We start from the raw sequence: 19461 nt of genomic DNA on the forward strand, positions 1-19461 counted from the left end.
ATACAACTAGAAATAAATTCTACAAAGAAAACAAAAAGGCTCACAAACACATGGAGGCTTAACAACATGCTCCTAAATAATCAATGGATCAATGAACAAATTAAAATAGAGATCAAGGAATATATGGAAACAAATGACAACAACAACACAAAGCCCCAACGTCTGTGGGACGCAGCGAAAGTAGTCTTAAGAGGAAAGTATATAGCAACCCAGGCAGACTTGAAGAAGGAAGAACAATCCAAAATGAATAGTCTAACATCACAATTATCGAAACTGGAGAAGAAGAACAAATGAGGCCTAAAGTCAGCAGAAGGAGGGACATAATAAAGATCAGAGAAGAAATATACAAAATTGAGAAGAATAAAACAATAAAAAAAAATCAATGAAAGCAAGAGCTCATTCTTTGAGAAAATAAACAAAATAGATAAGCCTCTAGCCAAACTTATTCAGAGAAAAAGAGAATCAACACACATCAACAAAGGATGATCTCAGAAATGAGAATGGAAAAATCACGACAGACTCCACAGAAATACAAAGTATTATTAAAGACTACTATGAAAACATATAGGCTAACAAGCTGAAAAACCTAGAAGAAATGAACAACTTCCTAGAAAAATACGACCTTCCAAGACTGACCAAGGAAGAAATACAAAAGTTAAACAAACCAATTACGAGCAAAGAAAATGAAATGCTAATCAAAAACTACCCAAGAACAAAACCCCTGGGCCAGACAGATTTACCTCAGAATTTTATCAGACACACAAAGAAGACATAATACCCATTCTCGGTAAAGTTTTCCAGAAATGGAAGAGGAGGGAATACTCCCAAACTCATTCTATGAAGCCAACATCACCCTAATACCAAAATCAGGCAAAGACCCCACCAAAAAAGAAAATTACGGACCAATATCCCTGTGAATGTAGATGCAAAAATACTCCATAAAACATTAGCAAACCAAATTCAAAAATATATCAAAAGGATCATACACCATGACCAAGTGCGATTCATTCCAGGGATGCAAGGATGGAAAAACATTCGAAAATCCATCAACAAAAAGAAGGACAAAAACCACATGATCATCTCCATAGATGCTGAAAAAGCATTTGACAAAATTCAACATCCATTCATGATAAAAACTCTCAGCAAAATGGGTATAGAGGGCAAGTACCTCAACGTAATAATGGCCATATATGAGAAACCCACAGCTAACATCATACTGAACAGCGAGAAGCTGAAAGCTTTTCCTCTGAGATCGGGAACAAGACAGGGATGCCCACTCTCCCCACTGTTATTCAACATGGTACTGGAGGTCCTGGTCGCAGCAATCAGACAAAACAAAGAAATACAAGGAATCCAGATTGGTAAAGAAGTTAAACTGTCACTATTTGCAGATGACATGATATTTTACATAAAGAACCCTAAAGACTCCACTCCATAAATTACTAGAACTGATATTGGAATATAGCAAAGTTGCAGGATACATAATTAACACACAGAAATCTGCGGCTGTCCTTTACACTAACAATCAACCAATAGAAACAGAAATCAGGAAAACAATTCCATTCACAACTGCATCAAAAAGAATGAAATACCTAGGAATAAACCTAACCAAAGAAGTGAAAGACCTATACCCTGAAAACTACAAGACACTCTTAAGAGAAATTAAAGAGGACACTAACAAATGGAAACTCATCCCATGCTCTTGGTTAGGAAGAATTAATATCGTCAAAGTGGCCATCCTGCCCAAAGCAATATACAGATTTGATGTAATCCCTACCAAATAGTTCAAAAATTCATATGGAAACACCAAAGATCCCGAATAGCTAAAGCAATCCTGAGAGGGAAGAATGAAGTGGGGGGGATCTTGCTCCCCAACTTCAAGCTCTACTACAAAGCCACTGTAATCAAGACAATTTGATACTGGCAAAAGAAGAGAGCCACAGACCAGTGGAACAGAAGAGAGACTCCAGACATTAACCCAAACATATATGGTCTAGAAATATACGATAAAGGAGCCATGGACATACAATGGGGAAATGACAGTCTCTTCAGCAGATGGTGCTGCAAACCTGGACAGCTACATGTAAGAGAATGAAACTGGATCACTGTCTAACCCCATATACAAAAGTAAATTCGAAATGGATCAAAGACCTGAATGTAAGTCATGAAACCATAAAACTCTTAGAAAAAAACATAGGCAAAAATCTCTTGGACATAAACATGACCGACTTCTTCATGAACATATCTCCCCAGGCAAGGAAAACAAAAGCAAAAATGAACATGTGGGACTACATCAACCTGAAAAGCTTCTGTACAGCAAAGGACACCATCAATAGAACAAAAAGGTACACTCCAGTATGGGAGAATATATTTGTAAACGACAGATCCGATAAAGGCTTGACATCCAAAATATATAAAGAGCTCATGCACCTCAACAAACAAAAATCAAATAATCCAATTAAAAAAATGGGCAGAGGAGATGAGTAGACATTTCTCCAAGGAAGAAATTCAGATGGCCAACAGACACATGAAAAGATGCTTCACATCGCTAGTTATCAGAGAAATGGAAATTAAAACCACAATGAGGTATCACCTCACACCAGTAAGGATGGCTACCATCCAAAAGACAAACAACAACAAATGTTGGTGAGGTTGTGGAGAAAGGGGAACCCTCCTACACTGCTGGTGGGAATGTCAATTAGTTCAACCATTTTGGAAAGCAGTATGGAGGTTCCTCAAAATCCTCAAAATAGACCTACCATTTGACCCAGGAATTCCACTTCTAGGAATTTACCCTATGAATGCAGGAGCCCAGTTTGAAAAAGACAGATGCACCCCTATTTTTTTCGCAGCACTATTTACAATAGCCGAGAAATGGAAGCAACCTAAGTGTCCTTCAGTACATGAATGGATAAAGAAGATGTGGTACATATACATAATGGAATATTATTCAGCCATAAGAAGAAAAGAAATCCTACCATTTGCAACAACATGGATGGAGCTAGAGGGTATTATGCTCAGTGAAATAAGCCAAGTGGAGAAAGACAATTACCAAATGATTTCACTCATACGTGGAGTATAAGAACAAAGAAAAACTGAAGGAAAAAAACAGCAGCAGAATCGCAGAACCCAAGAATGGACTAACAGTTACCAAAGGGAAAGGGTCTGGGAAGAATGGGAGGGAAGGGAGGGATAAGGGCAGGGAAGAAGAAAGGGGGTATTATGATTAGCATGTATAACGTGGGGGGTAGGAATGCGGAGGGCTGTGCAACACAGAGAAGACAAGTAGTGATTCTACAACATCTTACTATGCTGATGGGCAGAGACTGTAATGGGGTTTGGAGGGGGGGGACTTGGTGAAGGGGAGACCCTAGTAAACATAATGTTCTTCGCTGTTTATTATTTACATACTGTGTAAGTTATCTGTAGAATAGATTCCTTTGTAAGGAATGAAAGTGTACCTTTAAAGCCACAATTTCATCCGTGCCATCTTTCTCTGCTTTAGTCCAATCTCTGAAACCTCTACCACATGCTGTCATTTTCCATAAGGAAAAAGGTTTCCTTCTCTAGCCAACCTTTCTATTCACATTTGTTCCCTTTGTTTTAAAAATTATGATGCCTATCTGAACAGTCCCCTTACACACAGTGCAGTAAAATGTTAAAACTCAAATGTTTCATGAAATGACATCTCTGTGTGATGTTCTGGTAAAGGTAGCAAGATTCCAGACAGAGGAATTAGAATTACTAGGTCCTTTTGGCAAACCTTTCTTGGATCTCTTTATACAAGTGGTTTAGGGCTCAACAGTCTATGACATAGAGAATAAAGATGCCATCATCTATCCATAGGGAAACAGTAAGGACTTAGCAAGGAGTTCATTTTGAATTTTAAATGCAGTGCTCGCAGTTAACATAACAAATTAATTTCCCCAGAACAGATCACTTAAAGGTCAGTTCATACATTTAGTTTCTTTTGGCTTGTACTATGGAATCCCTTTGAGGTTGCCTAGAAGGTAAACTGAATGCCTTTAAGTTGGTAGAAGTGTCCCCTGGTTTTAGACCAAATGCCTTCCTGCGGAGAGTAGCTTAGTTGAGCAGAGCCCTAAGGGCACACCGCAGGTGCTCCGCCCTCAGACTGGCACACAGTGCAGCTTTCATCTGTCCACACTCAAGCAACACAGATGCATACACAGGAAGGAAAGAAGCAAGAAATGAAGGAGGGATCTTCTTCAGTCCCAAAGGAATCTGCAGAAATATGCCACAAAAGGGATACGGTCCACATGGTGAAATATGTGAAGTGATTCACAAAGTTGAACAAAGCAAGAAAACCTCCAATACCTCCACTTCTCACACCTTCAGTGGAATAAGAACAGCCCCTCCTTTGGCTGGGACAACCTATGTGCTTGGTATAAGACCACGCCTCAAGCAGGACTCTGCAGACCTAGAACCCAGTATCCACACTGCCTGCTCCCCATCCCACTCCCTGTGCTCATAGCCTTGGGACCATCAGGACTAACTTCCCATCTTTTATCCCTATTAACAACAGACACAGTGAGAAGATCAGGTCACTTCTCAGTCCTCCAACTTTTGTGGCTCTATGGTCTCCATCATCCAAAGCCCTTTTTATGTGCCTTCTGGAACTCACAGGCCTTCTGGAAATCCTCTGTATCCTAGGCCCCCTCTCCATATCTCCCTCCATCTTCCTACTCTAACTGTAACCAGCTGTTCCCTGAGGACACTACTCACACCCCAACCCTCTCAAGTGGTGGCTGTTTTCTCCCCACAATTCCTTGAACCACAGGGCTACAGATGGTGTGGGTGACGTTATTTCTTCTTTTTACCACATCTACACCATTGTCTTTCCCTTCTTTTTCTATAAAACTTCTGAGCTTTGAGTCACACAAAATCAGACTACTACCCTCTCCCATTCTAAAAAGATCTGAGTTCCTGGCTCCCTGCCACTCTCCATCAATGCTGTGGCCATGATTCTAAGTGAATTCGGTATTCACATAGCTGACCCTCCTGAGTCCTGGTCCTCCACCCTAACTCCAAGGTCACACACACCAGGTCTTAACTAAATTCCTTCATGTTACTCTCCAACCACCACACCTCCTCCCTGTCAGTTCCCTGCCTCTGGTGCCCCAACTTCAGGAACCTCAGGGAGACCACTTTTCACTGCCCCTTAGCCTCCTCATGGCTGGTCTCCCCTCCTTAACCAGCTGAAATCCCTTGTTCAACTGCCAGAACTTCTGCCTTCCCAAGTGGGGAGGGAGTACATCCCACTCTCGTGTGGACCTGCTCACTTGGCAAATCTACCGCCCGGTTAAGTTCATCACTCCACTCAACGCACACAGAGGTCCAGAGGGAGGAATAACACACAGGGCCACCGAACACTCTTGCTTTAAATCCGTGGCCTCGGTGAGCCTTTCACATTCCCCAGGCAAATGGAAAAGTCTTCCAAATTTATTGTTTGCAATTTTTTTCCTCTCATTGTCTCCAGAATCCACAGGGGCTTGAAAAGGTTTTGTAAAAATGAACTGACATTAAATAATGTCACCAGATTTTAGACTGAAACAAATTAAATTCTGTGTAAGTAAATTTTAAATGAAATGTACTTAAAGTTTCTAATTTGGTACCTGTGTCCTGAATAAGAATGTTTCTAAAGATTCCCCTTAGCACAAATTTCTTATGATAAAACTGAAAATGGAGAATAGGTGACAGAGTTCATTAGAGATTCAAGCTCACTAACCAAATTCCTATCCGCCTCCCGTGATTCGTTAGACAAGGGGCTCCTTTCCCTCTGGCCCAAAAGAACATCCATTAGCTGCAGGCAGATGTTTTCACTCTTTGAGTCTAAAAATTTTAGGGCATTTTTAATGGAGAATAAAATTATAAAAACTCTCAAAAGGTTTTATGGATACTTTTTGTGCATTGGGTCAACAGGTTATAATTTCTCAACGTCAAAGAATGTTATGATGATACTAGAGGAAAACATCCACATTAGAAAAAGAAAAACCGGATTAAGGAATGACAAAGCACTAATTTCATTTGCTAAGTGACCTTTTCTCCTATAAAATGCATTCTGACTTCCCAGTCCTGCCATGGAGAACACTCAGTGTGCATGCTACCTGATTTAAATTGTAGGTGTTTAGGATAGCCAGTGAATAGCCAATGAAGGAAATTACTAGTTCCTTTGAAAAATAAGCAACACTCAGTTAAATGGTTCTGGAGGCCCATTAAAGTGTGCCAAAATACCTCCTTCAGTGTGGAGCACTCATTAATTTTCCTTTCATATTTGGGTAAATATTCAAGGTAAAATGATAAATTTGACTACACGTGCTGCCATAAAAGCTTATCTAGGCAGGCACTTACATATTCCACACCACAGAACTGCACACCTACTTGATACCCTATTGCCTTGGAATTATTCTAGACTTTAAGCTCCAAGGAAACAAGGACACTCTTCTTTACTATCACCTACTGTCATAGTGTATATACAATTGAACTTTATAGATGCTCTACGAAAAAAAAGCCAGTCCTTTCCACTCATTTAATGTGCTGCCTTATTTAGATGATGCTGCAAACACTTGATCAGTCAGGCCAAATAGGTTTTAAATATTGTTATGATTTTTAAGAATGAGATGTGTTCATTGTACAAACATTCAAACTACACAGCAGAATACCAAGACAAAAATAAAAATCACTTGGAAAAAAAACACTGCTAGGGTTTTATTGAATATTCTTTGTGTGTTCACATACATGCATATATTTATGAACCATTTATATAAATGGGTCATATTATTTATGTTGGTCTGTGATCAGAATTGTTTTAAATGACTAATATATCATGGATACCCTCCCATAAAAAAAAACCCTGCCATATCCTTTTTAATGGCTCTATAGCATTCCACAATAGACATTTACCATTATATAACAACAAGTCTCATACTAATGGATATTTAGGTTATTTCTAGTTTTTTCTTCCCAACCACAAAACTGCATAGGGAATCTGTATGCATGCATCTTGTAACAGCTGTGCAATTGTTCTCTCCAGACAAATTCTAGAAGTTGAAAGGTTATAATAACATAAACCTAACCAACTAGAGTATTGCTCTAGAGGTCCCCACTCTTGCCAACAACAGTATATGCAACTTTATATTCGCTGCCGATGTTTTTCTACTTGCATGTTAGGGATATTGGCATGAACATGCTCTATGAATGTTTCAATCACATCTTTGAATCTTGTTTATAGTGATTTTCATCATAGAGGTTTTTAATGGTAAAACTTAGCAATTTTTTTAGTTTGATTTTTATGATATATATGAAAAGATTCCATCATTTCAAACTTCTAAAAATCATCAGTATTTTCTGCTAGTATCATTATTCTTAACTTTCCTGTTATCAGAAACCCCATTGATATCTGACAATACCACTATCATCCAGAAAAATACCCTTAAGTATAAAAACTCTGCAGACAATTTCACAGAGAATTCATTAACTACATGTTTGATCTTGTTCAATCACATTTTCTGTAAATGTAAAAAAAGAAAAAGTTCTCTGCAAACTAATGTAGAATGATAAAAAATGTGTCTATCATAGGACTATGTGTGCAAGCACGATGCAGAACACCCACTATATCTACAGGTTAAGCGGGCTCCCTTCCAGTATCTCCCTTCTCAAGGATTCCACCCCCACTGCTTTGCTCCTCTTCCCATGCATACTCCATGAATAATTTGTGAAGAAACCTGTAAAGAGAAGTTCTCTTTAGTTTTTGCCTTGGAATCTCTGGCTAGGCCCACATATGTAAAGAGGTTTGAATACAACAGGATCTCTTTCCATTCTACCTTCTGGGCTCATTTCAGAGAACCTCTGAAGTTTATTCTGAAACTACAGATTTTTAATTACAGTTATTACTTGCTCATCACTCATCTTTTGGCCACTCTCAATTTCTATAAATTTCACCACTCTATAAGACAAGGCTTCAAATACGACTCCAATGAGTTAGGGGAATTGAAAAAACTTAAAAGTCATAAAACACATAAATGATCACAGTACAGAGACCTAACAAGGGAACCAATAACTACAAGGAGAAAAGGCACAAAACCACTGTATACTACTTTATAAACATCAAGCAAGAAAACATATACAAGGTGTTCTCATTATCAAAATGTAAGAAGTACATTATCAAAATGTAAGCTATTCACATAATAGCTAAGCCATGGGACCCAAAGAAATTCAAAATCACAGTACTTTAGCAATGAGTATTTTCACAGCATTCTCACAAAATTCATTCCAGGGCAGGGTAGTTATCTGGGTTACAGACTAAGCTCTGCTATTCACGAGCTACTGACCAGCCATGGGCAAGTCACTTCCCTTCTCTGGGCTGAAAGACCTCAGATAAACACTGAAACATCACTAGCCTCCTAGGGCCCTAAGGCAGCTCCCCATCATGGGCTTCTGTAGCTCTCGGTACCTCTAGCTATCATCAGACTTTTAATGGTTTGTCTGAAGTCTATCCTCTCCCCTTGATAGTACGTTCCATGTCTGTTCTCACCTCAGATACCCTGCACCTTACACAGTACCTGGCACAGAAGTGAGTGAGATAATAATAAGAAATAATAAAATCAGTAAATTCATGATCACAAAATTAGATGGTAAACCAGATGACGTCCAGGGTACACTTAGATGTTAATGTATTAACAGCATTTCTTTCTCTTGAATTTTTAAATGTTTATGTTCAATTAACTTAAAGTATTTATGGATCACCAAATTTGACTGGGGTCTTCTGCTTGGTCCACAGGGAGAAAAAGGGTGGCCAAGGATATATGAGAACTAGGTCCTGTCCCTGACCTTCAAAGAAATGGATCTGGTTAGGAAAAAAATTGCATTAAACAACTAGGACAAAAGAGTAGAATAGAACAACTTTAAGGAAAACAATGACTTCACCAGTGTGATGGAGAACTCAAAAGACAGGAAGTAATCTGAGTAGGATGAGCTGGGATGATGCTCAGTTAGGAGTATACTACACAAAGAGGTATTCACTCGTCTGCAGCCACACAGCCAATGTTAGTGGTACCTAATGGAAAAGAACCTCGGCTTCTTCCATCTCCTGGTAGTGAAGGGGAAAGAAAGCCCCTAAGTCAAAAGTGGGGTTCATATTCCTATGACTGCAGGCTCTTCTCAACTCCTGCCATGTGCCTCCCATAGTACAGGCAATACAAAGAATGCAAGAGAGGTAGATGGCATGGTCCATCTAATTGTGGTGACAAGTAACTGAGGGAAAAAATTCCCATAACAAGGTCTCCCAGTCCAAAAAATGTGGCCTCAAACTGTAACACCCAAAGCAGCAGCGCCAGGTGAACAGGGAGACCTGGAGCAGATCTGTGAAACACGGCTTGGCCATTGGCACCTCTCTGTCTCTTCTCTTTGGGCCTCTTTCCCCCTCGGGTGCATTCCTCCCCCATCACTTCTACCCTGGGAAGAGGGCTGATAGACATAAGAGAGTAGCTACTACACTTAGCTACCTGCCTTGCAACCAGATAAAAGCCTGGAAGGGAACCCCAGACTGACCAGATTTGGCAAAACAGACATGTCTGACTAGGCAGTGATTCTGAGGGTGGAGCAAGGGGTGACTTGAAGAAGAGCAAGATACAAGACCTTCTTCCTTCTTTAGGAGCAAACCTTCTGAGGAGCTTCCTTGGCAGGGCTCAAACCCATCAGCAATTCTTCCTGAGTTCTGAGGGAACAAGGAGAGCTCCCAGGGGTAGAGCTCTGATGAGCCCACAGGGAAGGAAATTGAGAGCTTTATTTGAACGTGAAGGTGAAGTAGGATATCTGACTAACACAAGTCAACATAAGAGCCATATATTTGAGCATCTGCATATCTCTCTTTCCATTTGCTTTTCTTATCCTGGTGCCCATAATTTTAAAATAAAAAAATTCAAAATCAATGGTTTAAAAAAAATCTAACTCACACAGAAGCTGTATTTCTTGCTTCCTCCAACTATGAATGTTTCTGTGAGGAAGGACAGATACATGTCTGAGGCCCTGGTGTCTTCCCCACCACACCCTTCAGAAGGATGAACAGGGAGCTTAGTGCAAAGCAGTTTCATAGTTTGTTACCACCTCCCTTTCTTTTCCATGACTCAAATGTGGGCTCTCCTGCCATCATGTTCATGGAATACAAAGGCCGGGCAGCTCCTGCAGCCTGCCTGTAAAACATCTCTACTCATAGCAGTTACTCTAGATAACCTTTCTGATTACGAACAACAGAAAAAAAATGTATCCTAACTGTTCTCCAAAAGAGGTGTGGGGAAAATTGAAGTTCCTATGGCCAGGATCCTATCCAAAAGAGGAATCTGGGAACAACAATACATTGCAATGGATCCTTTCACACACCAAATATTCCCATAATATTTTAGGTAAAAATGTCTGAGGTAAAAAGAGACTAAACCATAAAATGTAGACAACCGGTAAGGGTACAGTTAGGAACACATGAATAACCAAAGAATGCAGAATTCATACAGTTCTACTTAAGTCTCTCACCAATAAACTCAGGAACAAAAAAAAAACAGAGAAAATTAATTCAATGAGAATCACATTTATATCCAATTATAGCCCAAGCAAACAAAAAAAATAAATTCAACAAAAACAAAATGCAAGCACTTACAATATTCTTACCTTGGGTAGAAAATATTTTAAATTATTTTGTGTTTGAGACAATAACGAAAATGGCAAAAAGGGAAAAAAACTGAGAAGAGGCAGTAGGAATTAGGTTTTTTGAAACCAAAATGTATAGCTCTAACATATGGCTGAAATCATTTGAAGAAGAGGTGGAGACCCATAATTGAAATAGTGTGAACAAAGAAACACTGACATGCTTTAGGCTCCATAGTTGAGAAGGGCAGAGCTGCCAGGAGAGCATCCCCATTGTTTAAGAACACTGGCTGATTTATTCATGCTAAACATGTAATACTTGAGAATCTACACAGGGCAGTCTGCTTAAATGAACTCCAAGGGTTTGTCCAAGCAATCCTGTTAATGTTATGTTGCATTTTATTAAATGATGTTCAGAATGAAAAGCCTGTTGGTCGGGCCCTGGAAAACTCTGTATTAAAAGGACATACAATAGGCTTAAAAATGGTGGCATTGAGAAGTGAGGAAGAAACCTCCTTTGCCCAAAACCACATGTAGTATGAAAATATACCAAATACAACTAATCCTGAAAGAGCAATAGGAAAGAAGGCTGTGCCAGACTGCATACACATGGGGAAAACAATAGATCTCAAGGAAAAGGGTAAAATACCAAAGCTATGATCCAGAGGAATCCAAGCCCTTTGCCCACCACAGCTCACTGGAAGGAGAAAGAGAAACGGAGCAGGGAGGGAGTGGAGGCCTAGGACTGCTGAACACCCAGCCCTGAAAATCTGCTCTACGAGCACGAACCTACATTGAATAGTGCTCTGGAGATTACTGGGTTGGAAAGCTCAGATAGGTGGAAGACTTAGAGAGACTGAGATTCCAGCCACTTGTGGAAAACAGGTATCCACAACTGGCTGCTCTGGGACAAAGGAAAGGTGGGCAGTCTGAGAGACTACCCAACAGTGAGAGGGCTGCTAAAGGGGCAAGGATTGCACAGAACTAGCAGCTCAGGAGAGAAGACAGGTGGACCAAATTGTCCAGGCACACTCTGCCCAGCAGGTTGGGAACTTTCAGGAGCTTCAGGTGCTCCATCCCTGTAGCTGGCAACAAAGCTACAAGGACCCCCACCATGACATGCAGCCTTCTGCTCCTTCCTCCCAGACAGCACTGGCTCACAAACTGGCTTCCCCCACCATTGTGTCAGGCCAGCCAGAGGGAGGCCGTGTCTATGGGAGCTTCAAGTGCATAGCATAGAGGCTTCTCCCTGGGCACTTGGCCCACTGGCCCTGGCAGTGGAGGCAGGTCCTCTAGCTGGAAAGCAGGAAAGAGCTCTTTCCTCCCAAACGGAACCAGTGTCACTCACGTGGACCCCACCATCACTCCAGGGGCCAAGCAGCTCCAGAGATTAGAGCTCCTGGGCACTAGGGGGTGCCATATAAAAATATGAAATGTCAAAGGAACCTGATTCAAACCAAAAGTCCACAAATACCAGAAAAAGAGTCAAGTGAAACTGAACTCATCAATCTTCCTGAAAGAGATTTCAAAATAAAAATCATAAACAGGCTCCTGGAGCTACAGAATAATACTCAAGAACTCAGGGATGAATTCAAGAATGAGATAAGATACAAACTTTGAAAAATACAGTTATCTGAAATGAAACATACAATGGAGGGATTTAAAAGCAGATTAGATGAAGTACAGGAGACAGTAAATGAAACAGAAGTTAGAGAACAGGAATACAAAGAAGCTGAGGCACAGAAGAAAGAAGGATCTCTAGGAATAAAAGAATATTTAGAGAAGTGTTGGACCAATCCAAATGGAACAATATTTGCATTACAGGGGTACCAGAAGAAGAATAGAGAAAAAAAGGGATAGGAAGTATTTGAAGAGATAATTGCTCAAAACTTCCCCAATCTGGGAAGGAGATAGTCTCTCAAACCATGGAGGTGGACAGATCTCCCAATACAGGGGAAGCAAGGACGACAACACCAAGACATAATTAAAATGGCTAAGATCAAGTACAGGACAGACTATGAAAAGCAGCCAGAGAGAGAAAAAAGATCCATACAAAGAAAAACCCATCAGGCTGTCATCAGACTTCTCAGCAGAAACCTTACAGGCCAGAAGGGAGGGGCATGATATATTTAATGCAAAGAAGCAGAAGGGCCTCTACCCAGCAAGGTTATCACTTAAATTTGAAGGAGGAATTAAACAATTTCCAGATAAACAAAAGCTGAGAGAATTCACATCCAACAAACTGTCTCTACAGTTGTTGGAGGGCCTGCTATAGATGGAAGTGTTCCTAAGGCTAAATAGTTGTCACCAGAGGAAATAAAACCACAGTAAAGAAAGTAGACCAATTAATTACTAAGCAAACACAAAATCAAACCAACTAATGCAAAAGCCAGTAAAGGGATAGAGAAAGAGTACAGAATATGACACCTAATACATAAAGAATGGAGAAGAAGAAAAAAAAAGAATATTAGGGTTGTGTTTGTAATACCATACTAAGTGACTTAAGTTAGTCTGTGAGATAGCAAAGAAGTTACCCTTGAACCTGAGGTAACCACGAATATAAAGCATGCAATGGCAATAAGTACGTACCTATGGATAATCATCCTAAATATAAATGGTCTGAATACACCAATCAAAAGATATAGAGTCACTGAATGGATAAAAAAAACAAGACCCGTCTATATACTGCCTACAAGAGACTTACTTCAAACCCAAAGACATACACAGATTGAAAGCAAAGGGATGGAAAAAGATATATCATGCAACTAATAGGGAGAAAAAAGCAGGAGTTGCAGTACTTGTATCAGACAAAATAGATGTCAAAACAAAGAAAGAAGAGACAAAGAAAGACATTACTGCCAAAGATGAGAAATGAGTGAAAGCATTAGGCCAAATGTCCACAACTTCAAGCCCCAAGCCACAGCTCAACATAATCTGTGACAGTAGACTAAGTGCTCAACACAAACACAAACCCATATAGTGGCTCAAGTTCAATACAAGTTTATTTCTGGTTCCTGTATCCACACTGAATGGTGAACAGGTCAGTCAGGTCCTCCCTGATTCAGTGACCCAGGCACACCAGCTGACAAAGTCCTGTTATCTTTAGAACAGTTTCCAGGCTGGCCCTAGGAGTCTTCTCCATTCCAGCAAGCTAGGAGTGGAAAAGAGCATGGAGGAACTCACATGGACATTCTGTTTCCACGGTTTTTTCCTTGAAGTGGATCACACACTTTCCCACTTCCACTCACATTCAGTTTGCTAGAACTCCATCATACAGTCACACCAAAGCCCATGGGCTTGGCACCTAGCTGTTATCATCATACACAGCTGCCCCTAGCCCAACCAATATGACAGCATTAGGTTTACAGCATGGAGTCCTGAGTGAGACACTGGCACAGTAACCTTGGCTTAGTTGTATAACAACTATGTCTTGGTCACCTGGGTTCCTTAGCTGTAAAGTACTCTGCGTCCCTGACAGGGTCGTGAGACTCCAAATGAGACACATCAGCACTTCCAGACTTTAATATGCATGCATAGCATCTGGGCATCTTGACAAAATGCAAATTTCAATCCAGTAGGTCCTGAGGCCTGAGATTCTGCATTTTTAACAAGCTCCCAGGTGATACTAATACTGCTATTCCCTGACCACACCTTAAGAGAAAAAGAGGTAACGAATGAGAGAATATTTTAGTAAACCACAAAGTAACTTGCAGATACAAAGAATGACCCTGGCACTGACTTTATCTGACCATAAGTGCATTTCCAACTAACCAACTGCATCTGGATGGCAGGTGAAGAAAGGCAGCAGTGGTGAAGAAAAGACTGAGGAGTCCAAATGTAAGGTTTTAGGTTATGTTTCGGCCACGTGCCAGACAGGATTTCATAGAGTCAAGGGAGTTTGGAGGGAGTTGGAAATGGAAAGAATTTAAGCGGTCTCAATTCTCTCATGTTCCAGACAGGGAAACAGACTCAGGGAAGTCAATGATGCCCCTCAAATCTCACAATAACTCAGTAGGGTGCTGGGATGAGAATGTAGAAATTTGACTTTTTCTGTTATTACATAAATTCAACTGACAGCTTCCTGAAGAAGGATAATCTTTATTCTTCTGCTAAACCAAGACTACTACTCTGATCCATTTACTAAAAAAGGTACCAGAAGGTGGCATTCACTAGTTTGGGTGACCATATTACCAAAGATAGGCAAGGTGTCACAGATCACCATGAAATTTTCAAGCAGATACTCTTAAAAAATGTGACCACAACCAAAGTTATGGCTCACATGTTCAAAACATGACCTGAACACAAAATAACTTTTGTATACTTTCTAGCAAAAACAATAATCTGTATTTTCAATATATAGAACTGTGAGGCACTCCTATTTGGGAACAATTTTAACAAGAGAATTTGGGGTTTCAAACTCAAAAGGGAAATAGAATAGATAGCTAAGAAGCATGAGCAGCACTTTCTGTGGTAAGTCCTGGGGACAAATAAAGGATCCTTAACTTTTTTTTTATCTCTGACATGTAAATTATTTGCATCTCTGAGATCATGGTGAGTCCTAGAAGCTTATAGAATGTGAAACATAGGACCTCAAAAGTAGACAGGAGTCAAAAACTCCAAGTCGTAAGTCAGAAATGAACTGACTATCTGGAAATCTGTGAGATTGGAGAAGGGAGCCTCTTAGTATGCATGTTATCTCCAATAACACAATGTGACTTTGAAATTAATTGAGAGTTGGAAAAAACTCTAGAGATGGTTCAACTCATTTTTATTTTATACTCTTGCAAGAGTTGGAGGGAGTGCTTACTAAACGTGGAATGATAACTGGAAATCAATATTTGCATATCCATTATTAATTTAAGATGGGCAAAACATTATTAGCATCTTCATTTAGTGAAAGACATTAAGCATTTTAATAAAGGTAAAATGTTCTAAGAACATCTATACGTTTATTTCTATACTCCATCCCATAATCCTCTTCCACCATAGTGTCTTTAGATCCTCAAAAATTCTCCCACCCTGGCAGTTGTCTACAACCTGCTCTAGATTCTAGATTTTTTACCCTATTTTTGTGTCATGGACCTGTTTGGCAGTTGAATGTATTGAATGTATAAGATAAAATATGTAAGATTATAAAGGGTGTATACATGGAAATACTCTTCTATACACAACAGCCCTCAAAGTTCCATGGACCTAACAAAAGAACATCTGATCAGGCAGCGACTCTTCTAGGATGATCAGAGTTTTTCTTTATAGGAAATAGTATGCAGAAAAGTTTTAAAAATCCAAAAATGCACAGGAAGAAACCTGCTCAGTGAAGAAAAGAATGCAAAAAGAAGCCTGACCTTGACTTTCTGCCCAAACTCAATGCTATTCATGCTGTGGCTTTAAAATCCTACATTAAGAAATTAATCAGAGAATTTTCTTCACTCCAGCCCTGTAGACACAGCAACTTCTGCGTCTGGATGGCAGGTGAAGAAAGGCAGCAGTGGAGAAGAAGAGATTAAGAGGAGTCCAGGCCTAAGTCCTGGTTCTCTAACTAGGTCTCTGCCACTAACTAGCTCTGTTGGCTTGGTCAAGATGCTAAGCTCTGAATTGAAACTCCCTGTCTATAAAATAAAAAGAATGAGTTAAACCATCTCTAGAGTTTTTTTTTCCAACGCTCAATTACTAGGATTCTAAGACAATGCACAATCATTTATCTGGGAAGAAATATTATTGAAATTTCTTTTTGCCCTAGGCTTATAGTTAGGAAAGTTAGAAAATACCTTCTGATGAGACCTTTTCAAAGGCTTTAGAAATACCTTATGAGAATCACCTAGTTATAGAATTTTAGAGTTGGAAGGGATCGTAAGAGACATATACTACCTCAGCAATTCCAGGGGCCAGGCTAGAAAACCGAGTTTCAGTAAGAAAGGCAAAGAGCTTCTCTTGAGGTCACATAAAGAGGCAATGTTAATGGGCTGTTGTGACTACTGCCATCTAGCACCAGCAGGATTTTAAGATTCTCCTCCGCAGTAAAGATTCTCAGTAGTAAAAACTAGTTCATCAGTTCACTTGAAGGGAGACAGAAATAAACCTCAAATAAGCTGAGCCATGAGATGGGAACTGCGTGAGGAAGCAGGTGACCTGGGGTAATGACACCCAGAGGCAACGTCCTCTGCCTCCAGCAGAGTCAAAACTTGAGGCCCGCATATACACTATAATCTCATTGGAAACAGCACCCACCTCCCTCAAATATCATGGCTACAAAATCTACCTCAAAACAACAGTCAGTAACAGAGAACAGCTATTTCAAAAGAAGGGAATGGATGAATGAACCCTAGCTAATAAGATCAAGAAACCAAAGTTCAAGATTTGGATTAATACAATCTTGAAAGGACAACATTAGCTAAGAAAATCTCAATATACTTGTTCAGGAATTTTCCATCTTTAGAAGAACTGATTAAGAATAACTTCGAGCTACCTTCTGTGGACAGCCCTAAAGTATAGTAATTACTTAACTAGCATTATTTTTCTTAATACTCTCACCACTATCTTCAGAGCATGTAATTATTGGATATTGATTAGGTTTAAAAGTCATACTTACTCCATCTGTGTCTAGGCTAGGTTTACATGCAAAGAATTAGAAACTACGAAGTTGCTGGGAATTCCAATTACATGATTTCAGCCTCATGTTCAAATAGCCAACAACACATACACCAAGTACTTTCAAAACCTGTGCTATATGCTGATGTTGGTTTACCCTCTTGCCTTCTCCCCTACACACAACCAGCAAAAGAGTCACAACCATTCCTCAATCCCCACAACACACATTATTCCTACCATGGATAAACAGTTTTGGATTTTAGAACTTTTCCCCTTTTTTTCAGATTCTCTTTGGGAGCTGACACAGCCTTTCAAAGTCTTCCAGACTAGACGTTATACACCGCTGGTTTTGCCAGCTCCTTAGTTCATCTCCTCCAGGAATTCCCAGAGACAGCAGCGCCATCTACCGGTAGGGAGGGCACAGCTTGTTTTCTGGAAGCCTTTGGCTGACATGAGCCAAGGACCTGAAAGAATGGCAGCCTAGATGTATGTCTTTATGAGCTTTTCTCTTGTAGAGCACACTGCAAGCATAACTGATGCTTACAACCTGAGACATGTAACCTCCACAGGAGTTTCAGTCATGAAGAGCAAGTGCTCTGGAAGCTACATAAAGCCCAGCCAGGCTAACCATTAATGAGACAGCTCGGTCTGGAAATGCCTCCTGAAGGCTTCTTTAAAGGCAAGCAGTAGAGCCCCACTAAATTAAACATTTCCTGACTCTTTTTCCCCAGTGCTTCTCTGTCAGAAGATTTCCTGCTTGTTCCCTCTATCTTGTTAATGCTGTGGCAATGGTATCCCCCTCTATCTTACAGCATGTGTCCTAGGGAAGGTGCTCAATGTGAAGGTTCTTGTATTTACAGCTGTTTTTAACACATTTTTTTTGCATTTCTTAACGAACCCCTGGATTCCTTAGACAAGCTGAAAGCGTTCAATTTCGGCTTAACTTTGGGGTGAGAGCTCGCGGCCAGGCACTGGGCAGCTTTCTACGGGAAACATCTGGGCTCAGCTGGCCAGTCATGCCCCCACCCCTCCCGCACAGCTGTGTGAGGAATTCAGCTTCTCTCCCCGCCACGGGATTAGTTCGAGTCCTGTGGCTTGGCCAAAGTGATGCTATATTTTTCTCTTTGTACCCACATGTGACAGGTCCTGCTGCATTAAAGCCATCATCTCTTGGGTTTTGGCCCAGGTCCAGGGGCTGTGATGCTCCCGCCCCACCACTCTCACCGTTTACCTGGGGAGAGGGCCTGATATCAGCACCCCTCCGGGCAATCCCCTCCAGTGGAGCCGTCTCCAAAGGATGAGAAGGTGCATTCAAACGTGGTAAAAGGGAAACCGAGACACCAAGGGGGGCGGCTGAGCCAGGGTCGGCATCCTCCCAAAAGCGGGTCTCCGTGACCGGCAGACACCAGACCTCCCCCGACCCAGCCCTCTCTATCTGACTTGTCCGCAGTGTGGGCCACCTTAGGATACGGTGTGCACAAGGTACCAGCTTCTCCTTCAACAAGAGGAAGAGCTATTTTCTTGGGGCTAATCTACCCTTTTCAAGAGCTAATCTGCCTGTTTAATGGATGGGAAACTGAAGCCAAAGGGATGATCACAAACTAAAGGGAGGAGGCAAGCAGGACTAGGTGATATCTAAGTTTCCTGGGAGCTTAAGATGCTGTGGGTATTAACCCATCCTCAGGTTTCTGACCTGAACAAGGCCGTCCCACCCAGCTCAGACCGACGGATGATGGGTCAGTGGCAGGATGGTGCCTGCTGATTAGTGTTGCTGGCACATAACGCTGGGTTCAGATGACTCACGGTGAGTGCCATTCTAACTGCGGTTACATAGCTTCAATGCCAAAAACTACCAAGAAATGACCCCTCCACTGGACTTTCATTCCACTTGGGACTGATAAAGCATCCCTCTCATCTTTGTAATGCTCCACCCAGCTCCCCGTGCCTGCAATTAGAATCAGGTGGAAAAGGGAGAAGAGAAGCTCCCTTGAGCTCTTTAGGGAATGAGAACTGACAACAAACTGGATGTTAAATGCACAGCAGGAGGCAAGCCCTCCCAGTCCTTCAGCCACATCTTCCAAACCCTATTTGTGAGAGCAGAAAATTCTAAACTCAACTTGAGAGTCACTGTAAACTCCTCTCTGTGCTAGATGATTTATATCCAAAGTACAAACAACTTAAAATGGTTACACTGAGTAGCAATGGAAGTCATGTGTCCAA

General features: G+C 40.9%; 1 long non-coding RNA gene across 3 annotated transcripts in view; it reads right to left on the reverse strand.

Annotated features, from left to right (window-relative positions):
• LOC118972708 (uncharacterized) overlaps window positions 1–19461 on the reverse strand; it is a 350716-nt gene that overhangs the window by 20663 nt on the left and 310592 nt on the right. For 2 of the 3 annotated variants that reach the window (XR_012125012.1, XR_012125011.1), the window contains exon 1: window positions 18473–18518. The exons of the other annotated variant lie outside the window; for it this stretch is intronic. This is a non-coding gene — a long non-coding RNA (uncharacterized lncRNA). Of the gene's footprint in view, window positions 1–18472; window positions 18519–19461 lie in introns of those variants that run through there. 3 annotated transcript variants of the gene reach the window in all.

The sequence above is a fragment of the Manis javanica genome, chromosome 14, assembly GCF_040802235.1.
Source record: "Manis javanica isolate MJ-LG chromosome 14, MJ_LKY, whole genome shotgun sequence".
NCBI lineage: Eukaryota > Metazoa > Chordata > Mammalia > Pholidota > Manidae > Manis > Manis javanica.